The sequence below is a fragment of the Stegodyphus dumicola genome, chromosome 12 (assembly GCF_044657685.1).
Source record: "Stegodyphus dumicola isolate Sdum_Otavi_A_Nest chromosome 12, ASM4465768v1".
Taxonomy (NCBI): domain Eukaryota; kingdom Metazoa; phylum Arthropoda; class Arachnida; order Araneae; family Eresidae; genus Stegodyphus; species Stegodyphus dumicola.
In genome coordinates, this window is record NC_140779.1 from 81,717,303 (window position 1) to 81,734,176 (window position 16,874).

The 16,874-nt window shown below is 32.8% G+C and overlaps 1 protein-coding gene across 5 annotated transcripts in view; it reads left to right on the top strand.

Annotated features, from left to right (window-relative positions):
* The window catches only part of LOC118182671 (uncharacterized), a 119,754-nt gene that overhangs the window by 25,822 nt on the left and 77,058 nt on the right, over positions 1-16,874 (top strand). The window contains exon 1 of one of the 5 annotated variants that reach the window (XM_085806648.1): positions 6,170-6,392. The exons of 3 other annotated variants lie outside the window; for them this stretch is intronic. The gene's annotated coding sequence lies outside the window, so the exon portion shown is untranslated. Of the gene's footprint in view, positions 1-6,169; positions 6,393-8,205; positions 8,351-16,874 lie in introns of those variants that run through there. One more of the 5 variants, XM_035352055.2, reaches the window with a different exon arrangement.

Below are 16,874 nucleotides of genomic sequence, written 5' to 3' on the forward strand. Positions count from 1 at the left end.
AAAAAAATTGGTGATCTGCAGATCATAAATTCAATTTTGCTTCTGCCAGAATTATCCAGAAAAAACTTTCGCTGTTGATGAATTAGATTTCTTATATAAAAATCTTAAGCTTATTAATTTAAAGGTACTTTGTTATAGCAGCCTCCAACCATAATTGGCGATTTTAGATTTGCGCTAAGATCTCAGCTGTAACTTCGCCAAGCTTGTGAATTGCGAAAGTAAAAATAAACAACACAATGTCGCTTCCTAATACTTTTAAGAATCGTTTCCTTATTATTCTTATTTTATCGCATGTTATTGCTCTAGTCGAATGCAGCACTTTCACACATATTAAGATATTTGTTACACCATTTCATGGATGTCAACTCCTCTGCCCAAGAATACATAAATCTAATAGCAGTGATAAACGATATTCTGAACCAATTTCCAACACGGATGCCCTTCTTTTTGCAGTTTTTAACATTTCACGTCCGTATGGTTTCGCCGCGTATACCAGTTTGTCTGGTAAAAGACCTCTTACTTGAAAAAAATGATATGGCATCCACCTCATTACTTGGTAAATTAAAGATTGTTCGGTGCGAGCAAAAATGCAACACGGCTCTAATGTACGATTACGTGGCGAGGTATAACCCGTGCTGATTGATATATGATCACGTGGCGAGATATAAGAACAGGCAACCAGATTTTTGCTACTACCTCGGTTGATTGGCGATTCAGTCTCGAGGGCCTCTATAACAAAGAAGTACCAATTTAAATTCTAACATTTTCTCCTCACTCTGAGAAACATATCAGTTCGTGATCTAATTATGTTTTTCATATTTAGATGGCACCACGTGCTTTGTTTCTTTGCTGTTCTTTGTAAGAGGGTGTCTTAGTTAACTGCGGTTAAGTTTTCGAAAATTCATTAATCTGTCTTCTTGTTTGTGGTACTTGTCTTTCGTTTAGTTGCAGCTGAAGAAGGCGATATTAATTGCATTCAGTCGCTGAAAGTGCTTTTGCTGAAATAAAACTGAACGTCAAATGACACTGTTTATCTATAACGCAGTTTTACTGGCATGTTATTCTTTCCCATAGTATTGATATATCCCATTTTTCGTAAATGGTGTAAAGACGCTGAACACTGGTAGTTCGGTCCGAGGTTCGAATCCCGCGAACGGGCTGGCTGCATGGGCGTTTTCGTGGTTTTTCCCATGTGTAACGTGTATACGAGCCAGTTTCCCTTAGAAAGCCCTCCACGAAAGGCATCCCTTCCCTCAGGCAGATAGCCCTAGCGTGCTTTGCCATAATTAAATACACAAATACACACAAATCGTAAATGGTGTTTACTACGAGGTCTGCTGTGAAGTTTTTTTGCACACAGCTTATATGTCATAAAGAAATTCTTTGCCCAGAAATTGTGTTTACCTTAGGGCCATTAAATGCATTTTATTATGAGAACAAACTAAAACAAATTTTAAAATCTACCGCATTTCTTAGTTTTTTTTTTTTTTTTTTTCCCTGCCTGCGAATAAATGAAGTAGCTTCGAGAAGAGAACCTATTCGCATAAACGGTGCAGGTGCAAGGCGTCTTTCGTGATGGTACAATGCAGATTGAGAGATTTTGCAGTAAGGTTATTTTCATTTTATCCCCCCTTCATAAATTTATTAAATTAGAAAGATTACTTTCTTAATGGTATCCTAAGTTAAGGATGTCAGCACCATCATAGAGTTTACTGGTTTAAAAACTAACCTTCAGAAGAGTTTTGGCGTCTTTATATCGGAACAACGTTACAAAAGTTTGTTTGATATACGCAGCACAACCGTTAAGAAAATGCTGGTACCGCTGTGGAGATGTCTTCAACTGTTAAGACCGTATTTTAACAAACTCTGTGGAACTCTGTTAAGCGGATTCCTTATTAACCGGTAACTGTAGTTATAATAACAATATAATTAAAAAAAATGTTGCAAGATGACTGTGTTCACGTAATGTGTCATAAATGATTTAAAAGGTCGGGAACGACAGGATTAATTGTCTTCCATTTCACTTCTGGTATCGTATATCTGGTATCGTATTGATACTCGCCGTTGCCTTTCCAGAGGCAAAAATAAATGTATTTAAAAAGAAAATGTAGCAAGTATTGTCATAAAATAAAGAAACCGTATTCTTGCCAATATCAAATGATTTAAATCGTAGGCATGATTAATCGAATGTAGTGGAATGAAAAAGGAAATATTAAAAAAAAAAAAAAAAACTTTTCTCTGGCTCAAAATACAGCGCTATTATTGACTCGCATGAAATGAGCACGAAATTTCTCTAATCGTTGGCTTGGCCGGTGTTCACGTGAGCATCGACCGACCTTCTTTCGCGCGATGACTCATCGCTCCTGTCTATTTTTGATGAAGCCCCGTTTTAGGGAAACTGTTGTTGGGTTGCAAGCTGTGTGAGGAAACAGCGCCTGCAACGGAGAAAGTTGATGTGCTAGGCAACGATGTTATGATATTTAGGAAAAGTCAATCGTGCTTTAAAGTAGCGAAATGATTATTATTTTTTAAACTGTCTATTTATTTAGTGCAGTTTGAAAATGCTGCTTGTAGATTTTAGCCTGGTTTGCGTTAATCTGGGTAACACTGCAAAAATACTTAGTTTCATTTTAATATGTGACTAGATTATTATTATTTTCGGCTATATAAATGTGCAAATATAGGAATTTAAGTCTAGCGCCGATCTTGACTGATTATGGTAAAGCATATGAGGGCTGTCTTTCTAAAAAGCAATGCCTTCGTGGAGCATTTTCAGAGGGAAACTGGTTTGTATTCATTTTATTCATAGGGAAGGGAAATACGAAAACGTCATGCAGCTTGCGCTTTCATTGCTAGCTGAGGCGGACATGAACTCATTGTTTAGCGATGGTACACGTACATGCTGCAGATGAGCGAAACATGAAAAATGAAGCGGTTTTTTTACCAAATATTATTTTGCTATTTCTTTTATTGTATTTCTGTTCTGTTTGACTTCTGCATGGAAGCTGCTATCAAACAGCAGATATTTCAGAAAAGTGTCCAAGATATAATTACGAAATGCACTGTTTTCTTGTTGCACTGATAAAAACAATACACTATTGTAGTTTGTATGTAGTATGTATCGTTGAAGATACCGCATGAATGACAGCAATTCATCTTTTTTAGGGAGTGGGGAATTCCAAATTAATCTAGGTAAAATGATATTTTACATAATGCTCCGACTCGAATAACTTATTTAAGCCAATAATAAGTTTAAAGAATAATTTATTAGCATATCAAAATGATATTGAAACGGAAACTTAATTCTAAGCTTTTGTTTCGAACGCTTTCTGTTTCTGTTGCTTGCTAAACCTGCTAGTACTTGCTCAACCTGCTAATACTTGCTCCCTTCAAAAATGTACAATGCTCTAGAACAGACCTGCGTATTGCGGCTAATTTATTTTGTGTTGGCTGTAAAAATGTGTGCCAGTCATGAATAAAAAAAAAAGAAATATTATTAATTCTTCCATTGCTGCAAGCTTCTTATCCCATTTATATGGCTTGACTGCAAGCTTCGTCGTTTTGCATCTACATTGTATCATCATGATTTCAAGTATGTCTGTCAGTCGCTGCACCATCTATCTTCAATAGTTTGCTAACTATAATACACGCACACAGATATGGAAGGAGAAAGAAGGATGAATATGTAATTATTTACACATATAAATAAATTTATAAGTGTTTTATTAAAAAATATTTGTTTTAATTTTTTTATTCCCTTTTGAATATAGAACGTGCTTATACTTTTAATGAATTGTAACCGTACTTTCATTATAATTCTACTTGTATCATTCACGGCAGAAAGCGCGTGCTGTCTCAGTATCGGTTTCAGTGTCAACAAATGGCACTTCAAGGCTTTGTTCACTATTCAGTGCCTCTAATTCACAACAGCAGATGGCACCAGTAATGCCTCATTTCCCTTATTGCATATTGCGAGTCTCCAGAAATATCATTTTAGATCTAAGACAATATTTTACTAGGTTTTTATATTTTGTAAACTAAAAGCACCTCAACAAAGGGGGCGTGTCAGTCTGTTTGGTTTAAAAGATGTAATACAAAGACTGCATCAAGAACAATGCTAGTTTTTTTAAGGGGTGGAAGAGGACTAAGAATAACGGCATAAGTAACTGGTTTATTTTATTTTCACAGCAATCGAAAAAGAGCAACTTTGATATAGATAGCTTAAAACGTTGAAACGTATGAAGTACGTTTAATAAACTGAAATAGCCACCTTTTAAGAGAGAGATTTACTAGTGATGAAAGCCAAGCGATGTCAATCATTATTTCGTGTCAGTTTTTCAATATTTAACTTGCATAAAGCTTGAAATCGTAATTTATGGAATCTGTTGAGATATATTTGAGTTTGTATTGCTGTTTAGAAGCATAATTCACGTCAATTTTAGTTACTGAAGAAAAATCAAGAAGAATATTTTTAATAGGACGTTATTTATTTTTCTAATGAATTTATTGGACATCTTTGTTCCGTTGCCGTATTTTTGGTTCCTTCTTAAGTTTTGTGTACTGGGATACCTTGTATTTTTTCCTAGTGAAATAATAAAATTTATTTCATCATTCTATGGAATGCCGCACTACTTGCTAAAATTCTATGAACGATTTATTTGGCATATACAAAATACATCATATCTTAACATTCCGAATTCATTCATTAAAGCTGCATTTTTATGACAGTTGTAGTACTTTCATATTTGGCTATTTAATGAAAACGTTCACTGTTGATATTATTAATCTCAGTTTCTTTCAAGTTTATATTCTAACGAATATGGGATATCACTGTATCAAGCCCCACAATATGAAATTGAATGCTTTAAATGACTAATAGATCAGTTCATGATAATTTACCACATTAGCCTTTTATTAGACGACCTTCGGAAAATTATCTTTAATTATTTCTGGAATTATTATAATAATTCTTACAGGTAAATTAGTCCAAATATCACGAAATCGAGTTAAATTCGATCCGTGAGATGTACATTTATGGATTCAGCATTTGTTCTACATTAGTCGTACAAGTTGGCATCTAAGAGTTTCGAACTCTAATCTTTGTTCTGTCGTTAACCTTTTACAGCTCATCTTCGACAAAATAAAGAGCTTTGTTTTGAATTTTGGTTAGTTTTTTGGCACACGTTTTTCCAATCGTATTTTTCCCTCTTTTAAATGTTAGGGAGAGAGCACTGGGTAAGACTCTTGATGTTTTGCTGAGTCATTGGATCATGTTACGTATTTCTTTCCAAACTACAAGCTCATGATGCTTAAAGTAGGTGGCCTGCTGCCCTGTGACTCATCGTCCCTTGGAAAAAAAGGGGGGGGAGACCAAAAGAGAAAAGCTGCACTTCAAGCGGTTTTCTGATGCCAAGATCCGCCTGGCACTTTCTTGGCATCCGATGTATCCCTTGGCGATATGTAAATAAAGAGACGTATCCAAAAGCTCATCTCTAAACAACATTACAGAATGATGCATCCCAGCTGAGTTTTAAGATGATTGGCAGTTATCTGTCTGCTTGTCATTGCTGCGTCTGGGTGGAAATACTTTCATTACATGGCTTTGCTTAGAAAAGTTTTCAGTAATATTTACTTCCTTATTAAAAGGCCATCTTCATTCTATATGGAGATATGTGTTTCCAAACTAATTTGAGTGCTTTTATCTATGGCAGTGAAAATGCTTTGTTCATTCGTTTAACGGTCTGAGAGAAAATATTCATAATATAAGTATTTTAGATTCTTTTCTAAACGCGAAAAATCTTTGCTTATGCAGTTTTGCTGTTCAGCACCGGTCGTTTCTTTTCCACGGTTTCAGAAATACGCAGTTTGCTTTATTTATTATTATTATTTTGAATTAAACACCTTGCAATTCACAAATCAAACGGTAAGTGAAACCAAGCCATATTGTCAAATACAACAGGCTAAATATGCTTGGTGTTCACCGCAATGCTAGCCATGTAAACAAATATCTGTTCTTGATTTGGAAAATGGATTTTCACGGTTTCTGCAGTGCTTTGGTGGAAAAGAATGATTTTGCATTCTTCTATCAACCCTTAATATTGTACACGATTCTATTGCTAATGTCTTGTAATTTATCATTTAAATATTGTATTTTATGCACCGTGCGTGAATATCTTTTACATAGAAGCAAAATACGACTCTCATGATGTTCTAAAAATTTAGCTGTAAGCTTGCTTCCTTAATATCACACATGTATGGATTACAGAGTTTCTGGTTTTATGAAATTGCTTTTTGTTCTGGCATTGGACAATTCTGTAAATACCAAATCTTTTTGTATGCTTCCTGTGGAACAAGAAGTCCACTTATTAAAATATTTGTTATTCTTTGATAAGGTAAATACTAAAGGCTCCTCTGATTTGCATACTAATTTTATGAATATATTTTAGAGTAAATTTACTGACTTGAATCCCTTTTTAACGCCTATTGCTAAATGTTTAGAAATTTCATAATATTTAAGGGCTAAACTATAAATTGCTTCTGCTTTATTGAGATTAATAATTATGTAAAACAGCTCTGTTACTAACTTATAACTAGCTTTATGAAACTATTAATATTTTCACAAATTTTATGCATAAAATACATGATTTTTTGAATGTAACTTTTTTATGTTTACCCTATGAATAGAGTCTTGCTGAGTTGCTAATGGGAAAAAAATTGCTAAATTTTAGCAAGTGCAGAAATAAGTGACTGTAAGATTTCTTACAGTTTTCTGCCTTTAAATATCATATATAAGTACAGCATCTTAAGAAATCTGTCATTAAAGGTGCATTTGCCTGTAAATAAATATATCCCTTGTATAAGCTTGTGCACAAATCAGATATTGATATACATTGTAAAAGATTAGTGGTAATAGCAAAACTTTCTTATTTGATTTAATTTCTGCTGATAGGAAGTACAGTATTGCCTTAATGCAGTATCGATAGAGTATTAATTATATTATCATAATACTGTACAGATTTCATCTGACTTTTTCACAGAAATTTGTATAAATGTGTAAAATCATGCATACTAACACAACAAAGCACTTAAAAAATATTATTTTTCATAAAATGCAAAACATGCATACCTTGGAAAAGTAGAAATAAAACTTAAAGGAGGCTTAATTTGTATATTGTGTCAATAGTAAAAAATGCAAACTGCATTTTGTATGACACTGGAGTGCCCATTTGGTCATTTCCTTTTTGAAAATATGTAATCTTTTACAATAATTCGTATAACATTTATAACCAGCTTTGTTATTTAAATCAAGCACCAGCTGTTAGTTATCAAAATAAACTTATTTTTCTTATTACCATAATATAATAAACCAGTGCTTTTTGAATAATCCTAACTGCTAAGCCATTATCCCTTTTCAATGTGTCTCACTTAAAAAATGCTTATATAAAGAATACCTACTGTTACCATTTGGTGAAACTGAATATGCTTCTTTGTTTTTGAATGTAAAACCGTTCTAATAAAAAAAAAAAAAAATATTATATAAAAGTAGGACATTGTAAGTTTAAAAGAATTAATAGCTGGCTTCTATGTATAGATAGATGACTACAGAATTTTGTTATTACTATAGATTTTATTGATAATGTAGATTAGATAATAATGTACATATAAAGTGGAGTAAAAAATTTTGAAATCGAGTTGCATATTATATGGCATTAAAAAGTCCCTTTTATTAATGGTATAAATTTTAAAAATACTTATGAAAATCTTATTAAAAAGCATAAATTATTTTTAAATGAATTACTTTTATTGCACTGACAAGCCAGAAAAATATTACATTAGGTAGTATTCATAAAAGATCATGAATTGGCAGTAGTTTCTAGTTTGTCAGGATAGAAATTTTTAACCAGTTGGTGATAGTAATAAGTAAATAAAATAAATGTTAATGTAGAATAAAAAATATGGGTATAAAATTTCAAATTACTTAAATATTTAAAAACTATCCTTGAGAAGGTGAACGAATTGTTGCTTCAACGATTTTCAGCGTAACGATGTTGAAATATGTGAACTAATATATAATACTTACAAGGGCTTTTAAATTAAATACCATGCCATACTGAATCTGAATATTGTGAAACTTTGGCGATATTCCCTTCAAAAATGTCGCCAACACTGGAGATGCATTTCGAATCCTAATTTTAGGGAATGGATTTTCATCTCTGTGAGCTACTGTTTATGTTGACTCCCGTTGCTACAACTGTGTTTGGGTTGCTTTTACGCCCTCATTAAGCATTGATGTTTTTGCCCTTTTGGGAGAAAAAGCCGTTCGTGGACGACTAGTGATTAAGAGATCCAAGTGAGTAATATTTTATAATTATGATCTTTAATCATGTACTAATGTTAAGTCAGGTACATTTTGATGTTTAGTCAGGTCAATATTATTTTCTGTTGAGGAAAATTAGATAATTTTTAATATTACTTTTTCCTATCTAAGATTTAAAAAAATTAAATTATGACATGTTTTTATGTAAAAAAACTCATTTGAATGCATGAAATGTCGAATACTTACTATAGCAGAATTTCTGTATGGAAAAAGAGACAACAAAATTTTAACAGCAAGAGTCCATTTTTCAGTTAGAAAACTTACATTAAAAATTTTATCAACCTTGTTAAAACATTGCTGTTTTCATATGTTGATCACTCTTATTACTTTATTGTTTCGTTTTTGTTATCACAGTTATACAGACCAGGTAATCAGACATACCTTTAAAAAATAATGTAAATAAAGTAATTTTAGGACCAGGCTTTGTAGGTGTAATTAAAACCCGGATAAGTGTTAATTCTGTAATTTTCTGAATGCAAAACTAAGTTTTTTCTCTTTTTGAACATCATATCCCTCTAATTTGCTCAGCTTAACATTTGAATGACAAAAAAGTACATTAATTTTATCCTAAAAGTATGGTTTTTAGAGCTTTTAATTACCTACCTAAGAAAAAGCATGCATAATATTAGACCGTTTCGCAAACATTTTAAAATTTTATGTAAAATGTCTTCGGAATTGGCTGGTAGTCCACTATTTAAACCAAAATATATATGTATATTTCCGAAAAATAATATGGCCCACCTGTGAATAAGACCACCAAATACTGGTAATAATTCAACCTAGGTTCAAATCTCGATGAACAGGCTGTCCCGTAGAAGGCCCTCTAGGAAAGCTTTTTTCATAGGCAAGTAGTTGTAATGTTCTTTGTTATGTTATATGAATTCGGACCACTTAAGTCCCCCCTTCCGGAAAAAAAAAGACCTTAGTTTGACATAGATTTTTGAATAAAAAAACTAATGAGTTTCGAAGATGCATAAATACGGGTCCTTTTTTTTTCAAGAGCAAAAAGAATTTTGCAATATTGCATTAACTGGGATGCATATGAGTCTAATTTTAATGAATATATTGCATCACTGTATTAGCTGAGATGCAAATGAGTGCATTTTAGTAAATTATGGTTTCTTTGGATAGTCTAATTTTAATGTATATATTGCATCACTGTATTAGCTGAGATGCAAATGAGTGCATTTTAGTAAATTCTGGTTTCTTTGGATAGTAGTTCCGAGATTGCCTCATTCTTAGGTGTGGTGTGGTGTATTTAATTATGGCAAAGCACACTAGGGCTATCTGCCTAATGGAAGGGATGCCTTCGTGGAGGACTTTCTAAGGAAAACTGGCTCGTATACACGTTACACATGGGGAAAACCACAAAAACACCCACGCAGCCAGCCCGTTCGCGGGATTCGAACCTCGGACCGAACTACCAGTGTTCAGTGACTTCACCGCTCAGTCGCTGGTGGGCCGCCTCATTCTTAGGAAAGGTTTTCATTGTATCACTTTTAGATTCACTGATTCTGTAATACATGTATAAAAGTAAATAAAATTTAAAAAAAAAATTAAGTATATATAAACCTGAACCCAAATCACCGCTGTAAGCTGCATTAATTAAGTGGAAATAAGTAAAATCAAACTGAAATTTAAACGAATTTGAATATCATATTCATCCGTAGAGGATAAAAAATTATTTGAAAAATAATTGCAAAATGTACATACAATTACTGTACGAATTGATGCAAATGAAAACATTTAAATTAAAATCCTTTCTAAAATTTTAATTAGAATTTTAAAGCGCGAGCAATTAAAAAATTACCCATAAACCACAGCTGTGTAAAAACAAAGTTCGAATAAAAAACAAACGTTATTTAAAAAAAGCACGAGAAATGTGGGAAAAAAAATTAAAATTTAAAAAAAATGTAAACTAAAGCAAAGGGAATTTAACTTTTTTCGAAACATTTTTCATCAGAGGGGTTTATCTATCGCGAGATGTGAAAGAAATTAGCCTGTTTCAGAGTTAACAAATGCACAATCGAGAGAATTAAGATTTAGATAATCAGAACAAATAAATTCGGTTCCTGCCTAGGATTCCAGGGTTGGGCTAGTAAATGCACAGTGTATTTTTCCCCGATTAAAATTAATTCAAATATTCAACTTATGAACTCTGCATTTATTAGTTTAGAAACAGGCTAATTTTTTTAACACTACTAATTTTCTCCGTTCCTCTAAAATTTAAGTACTTCAGATTGAATTACCGTTTTCAAGGCATTTTATAAGCAATTTAAAGACGTGAAATAGACTGTTTTGTGACATCCTCTTAGCACTGCCAGCGAGGTGTTTCTCACTTCCTCATCTTTAAAGAACCGCTTCCCGCGCATTTGACTTTTCTGTGAGTCAAATGCTGAGAATGCCCAGAAATCACGTGTCACTTAAATCTAAGGCTTATTTGCAGGGTAGTTTAGTGTTGACAGATCGGTTTCAGACAATGCTGCTAACGTCACAGCAACCACATGTAACATGCAGGGCATTTCTAGAGCAAAGTTCCTGTTTCTTAAGAAAATCTAGTCTTTCTTCATAATGGCTCTACGTAATTGGTTTTTATCGTTGTCAACTATCTGCCCATGGGTGTGTGAATATCTGTAAACGCAGCGGATAATCTGCCAGAACGGGCTTTGTCGATTACTTCTATGTTTACTACCTTTAAGTTTCTCTATCTATAAAATAGTGAGATACTGCTGAATGTTTCATTACCACATATGTATATAATGCAACATCTCAAGTTTTGACGGGCGTTTTCATGGTTTTCCCCCTTGTGTAACGTGTATACAAGTCAGTTTCCTTTAGAAAGTCTTCCACAAAGTCATCCCTTCTCTTAGGCAGATAGCCCTCGAGTGCTTTGCCGTAATCAAACATTTACTGGAAGACTTCTGAGTTTTAATCACATATCTCAGCAGAAATGTCCCGTATTAAGTTTTTAGCCTGTGTGAAGGAAAATATTCCATACAATAAATAAAATTTATCGAATTAATAAAACTTAAATTAGGCATATTCCAGCCCTCAGCCCTATTAATATTCAGAAAACTTTTTCTTATTAATTTTCATTCGACTTTGAAATGTTTTAATATACTGTAAATATTCGTAGAACATTTTATGAAGATTCAAGCAATGTTTCGTCATTTAATTTTGTTTTACATCAATATATGGTACTTTAAGTTTGTCCACGCTGTAGTATGTACGTAAATTATTAATTTTAATTTCATCATATTTAAAATTGAGTGAGTGAGCTTTGATAAATGAGAACTTTCTTTCCTACTCGGGATTTTCTCCGTATAAATGTGTAAGAGAATTTCAAAATAAAATTAGCCAAAGAATAGACAGTTTAGAATATCGAATTAAACATTAATATACTGTTCACCAGAATCAATAGTTCAGTAACCTGAATCGTGAATTATAAAGTGATTATAAGTCATTCAGGAGTTCTTCTGAAATGGCGCCGCTCCGTCCACCGTTAAAACTAACCGGAAACTTCTGGTGTTTCACACAAAAACCTCCCGGTTTTTCATACTTCAGGGTTGGCTGTCCAATTATATGACCATGTTTGTCAATTTTACACATGATAATCTTTACAAAAGTACTTTCTATAAGTTTCTTCATTTGATAGCATCGGAAAATAGATGTAGAAACAATAATAAAACTTCTCAGTCATTTGTGTGCATTTGAAAAGTGCTGGCAATTCCTCCCCTCCCCTCCCCTTGATTCGTAGGATTTGTTCACACTAGTTACGTGCTCATACATGCTTGTGAAAAAAATTAGGCTCATATCGCCTAATTTTCCCCACTATTTTCGTTCAGCGTAATTCGCTTCATGAAAGGTGTGTGAATGAAGCCCGACTTGATCATCAGTCTGAAATGAAGTGCAGAAAGTTAGTTCTGTGCAGTGATGATGCCATATATTACGGATCGCCATATATTTTGGGTGAAGTGCAACGGCCTTGAAATAACCATTTTAAAGGAAGAGACCGGAGTCCTGATCCGTTTTTATAGACTGTCACTGGTGATGTGAATTTTATTTTAAATCCAAATATATGTATTTTCGGTTTAATTGGTAAAGTAAAAACATTTTGAAGCTGACATCGGGATAATTTAAAACGTTTTCATTAATGTTCCCCCCACCTTTTTTTTAAAATTTGCTTTCAGTACTCAAAATCTTTGTCTGAACTATATAAGAATTGCTTACTGTATCAGAAATGAAGAATTCATTTATATTAAATGTCTAAACTTTTATTTGTTGCAAATGAAGTTTACATATGTAAAACGTTACTATTTTAAGTATAACCTTTCTTTTTGAATGCATGAATATATTTGTGGCGGAAGTAACTGTAGAGGGTGTGAGAATATAGAAAAGGTCGTCTTTTTCCCCTTTTCTCTCTCTCTCTCTCTCTCTATTTTTATATAAAGAAGCCGTTTTCAATTTTGTGTAATATTTTAAAAGTATTAAAGGGTAATTACGCATTTAAAGTTTTTAATTCATCTGCCTGAAGAAAAAATCAAACTCAAAGAGATATACAGGGTCCGTCAGAAAAATGTATCCACACTAACAAATGGTGTTATGGTGTTGGCGTATAGGTTTCGCCACTGAATTGAATTATCGTTACAATATGTAATCTGTTTCTTTGTTTCAATATATGTTGGTCTTCACTCCAATATATCTTTATTCTGATGACTGTGATATGAGATGTATGATACTTAATCGAAACGGCTTTGGGGGACATTCTGTAGAGCAGAAAATGGGTTGTGGTGGAGGTACTTCGTTAAGAAATTCTAGCAGAATATGCAGCATTCCCCGCGGACACATTGTCTAACTCTTTTCAAGCAACCGCTTCGCGTTGTGATGTGTGTCTGGCCACAAATGAAACATTTAAGTACTAACTATACAGGTGCGGGAAGACAATTATAATAATAATTAAGTTTGGTACTAACGCACAATAAAGCATTTTCTTTCATTAAAACATGACATCATTGTATTATTTTCACGTATTTATGAATTTAATTAAGAACTGTGTTGCAGTCGATCTTAAGAAAAAAAAAAAAAAAAAATCTTGACTATATTATAGTTCTGTTATAGGAATGACAATTAAGATAATGGATGTATTTAGAGGAAAAAAACTGTATCCTGGCGTTTTGCCTTTCCTCTTGTGACAATTTAACGGTTCTTTGACCCCACCTTTAAAGAATGGAAGCAGAAGGGGAAACTTTAAAAGACTTTCAGGTGTATCTGAGGAATGGCGCGAGATTCGAAGTACCCACTGAAGTAAAAAGCGCGCCAAAATCTTCCCATTCTATTTCTAGTGATTTTACAGACGTGGGTGGAACACATTTGAGACTGTATTTGCTATTTTTTCTCTTTCAAACACTTTTTTGCGACAACGAAAATAGCCTTGCAAATAATTTTTAGATACTGCAAACAGTTGTAAATTTTCTATGTCACCGGCGATGTGCATGTATGCTCTCTAAATTGAGAAAGGAAGCTTTGCTTTGTCAGCAGTAAGCTGTTATTAATTTGGGATTCCCCCCTTCATGTTTTGGAAGAAAAGCGGTTAGTTTCTTTGTGCTTGTGTATTACATTATACTGAGTTGAAATAAAATTAAATTCGCAGTAGATTATAAAAATACGCTTTGCTGTTTAAAACAAAAGTAATAAAATATTAATTTCTAAACTTTATGAATAACCGACCAAATTATCCCTATCATATCATCGTTTAACGCATGATTTTCTTTTCTCACAAAAGTGCTTAACTGGTATCGTTAAAACAATAAGTTTTCTTCATTGATCATGTCATTTCGCTTGGAAAAGGCATAATGTCTTTTCGCTCGATTGCTATGCCGATTCTGTTTCATTTTTATTACCTATTTTCTCCCTTCCCTTCCATTCCATGAATTTTTCCATTAATTTTTTTAAAAACTTTATACAGGGTTTTAAATTTAAAAAGTTCTAAATTTTTAAAATTTTTTTAAAGTTTTAAAAAAATTAAAACTTTTAAAAATTAGGATCATATCGCCTAATTTTCCCCACTATTTCCGTTCAGCGTAATTCGCTTCATGAAAAGTTATTTTCATGAAAGAATTATTTCACTCACTTGCTAAGAACGGTAACTTTGCTGGCACATAAAATATCTAAACATTAATTTTGTTTTCTTTTAGGAATGAGAGGGCAATATTGAATTATCAAAATATGAATATAACTGATTTTAAAATACAGATGAAACGAATGTCAAAAATTTTTTTAAAAATATTTTCTTTTTTTTTTTTTTTTAATGGTCTGGCGCTTTATTTAATAGCCATTGGCTTTGCACCGCTACAAGGGCCGGCCATTTCATTATGGAAGCACCTAATAGGTGGCCATCGTTGCCCCCTATGAAGGGACGGACCATGCCTTCTTCGGGTCCATCGCTACGGCAGTCCGGGTCACTAACCACTATACCGGCTGAGCGGCTTGAAAAAGTAATTAAAAATATTCATTTGTTTGGTGTAGTTGAATACTGCAAAGTACACAATATCTGTGTTAAGGAAGAGATGTCTTCTGAAAGGTCTTCATAAGGCAAGCTGGCTTATACATTTGCTGTACATCGGGAAAACAAACCGCTTGGCCTTTCCGTCAGAAAATCCTCCCTGAAAGCATCCCTTCTTTTAGGTTGAGAGTACTCGTATGTTTTGCCATATTCAAATAATTTTGATCCACTTGGCCACTGTAAGCTAGTTTGATAGTTAACGATATAAGAAATGCTGAAATTTCTGCTTACAAATTTAGAAAAATAAAGCTAATGTTGAATATGAAAATTTTTAAAATTGAGATTTAAAAGGAAATAAACGAAAGAAAATCATGAAAATAAAAATTTCTTCAGAACCCAGATTGTGGAAAAAAATGTATTTTTAAAGCTGCATTCACTAAAGAAATTTAGAAAATAGAGAGAAAGAAGTTGAGAAATGCTCTTTGGAAGCAACTATTTTGATTCTTACTGTGATGAAAATTGTGTTAAACAAATTCAGTTATATTTCTAAAATCAGTTAAACGCATTATCTGTAAGAGCTATTAAAATGTGCTGTTTATGATTAAGTTATGATTCCCATTGAATAATTTAATGTTTCTTGAACGAGTGGTCAAAGTATAACAAAGTTTTAACACCTGCGAAATATGTTTATTGTCTACTTTTAAACTCATCTTCGGGTGGTTATAATTTTCTTAGTAAAACGAACTCAAATAGCCGCATGAATTAGGTTATTACAATCACTTAATCTTTTGCCCAAAATTTAAAAGCCAAATAAGTTTAAATAAATTTCTGAATTTTTATTTCTTTGATACGTATATTGAAATATCAAACATCAGTTCTTTTACTACTTGCATATTTTTATCTTGTTTAAATAATTATACAAAAGTAATTTTTATTTTAAAAAATAGAGGTGTTATTAAAGGGCTGTAAGTAGTTAGAAACTGATATTTAATTGTTCTAATATGCATTAAAATCCTATAGCATTTAATGACTAGAAGGATCAGAAACATTCCAGACCTCTGTGATTAAAAAAGACGAATTATAATTTCTGCAGCGTATTCTAATTATGCAGTTTACCTTGTTATCAGTAACTGGAATCAGAAAAAACATGTTTTACGTATATTTCCTGTGGCGAATTTGGGATAAGTATAGTTGCGCAATCTTTAAACGAAATTAGATTCGAAATCTCGGAAAAGAAATATTCTTGTACCCTAAGCTGCGAATAATCACGATTTTAGTATTTCTGGGTTATGACTCATCGCTCAGAAAATAGCCGTGAAAGGAAAAAGCTCGTCACGGCTAAAAGCAATCAATGCTGTTGGATGAAGTGCAGGGAAAATGATAAATCATTCATAAAACTCAAAGAAAAGTGCTTGGAATAAAAGAAGGAAAAGCCCTTCTTGTATTCTCTAATGTTTGATACCAATGATATGGAAGTAATATGTTTTTTTTTTTTTTTTTAGTAAAATGAAAAATGAGACGTCGTACTGAAAAAAGTTCGGAAGATTGTACTAGTTGAAACCTGTTTTTTAATGTCAAGCATTCTGTGTATTCTAGTATATTTATGTGTGTGTGCGAAGAGTATAAAACAAAATTACTAACAAAATTATTGAAATTAATTGGAACCAACTTCCAATAGATCTTTAAATTCATAATTTTTAATTAAACACATCCCTTCTTCAAGGATACGCGTTGCACCATTTTGCGCCACTTTTCAGCATGTTACATCACTTTTTCTTTTCAATTTTTCTCCGCAGCGAAAAACGTAGTGACGTAGTCCAGTCGCTATTTAGGATTAAAACGAAGACTTTTCGAGCTTATAAATATGAATGCAGTTAGTACGCATCACGCTTTCGCTTGCTTACTCTGCTCGAGAAAGTCATGTGTCTTCGTTTCTTTTTTTCTATTATCTAAAATGTAAACTGCGTTTATAAAAATTGCGAAGTGCGTTTAGCA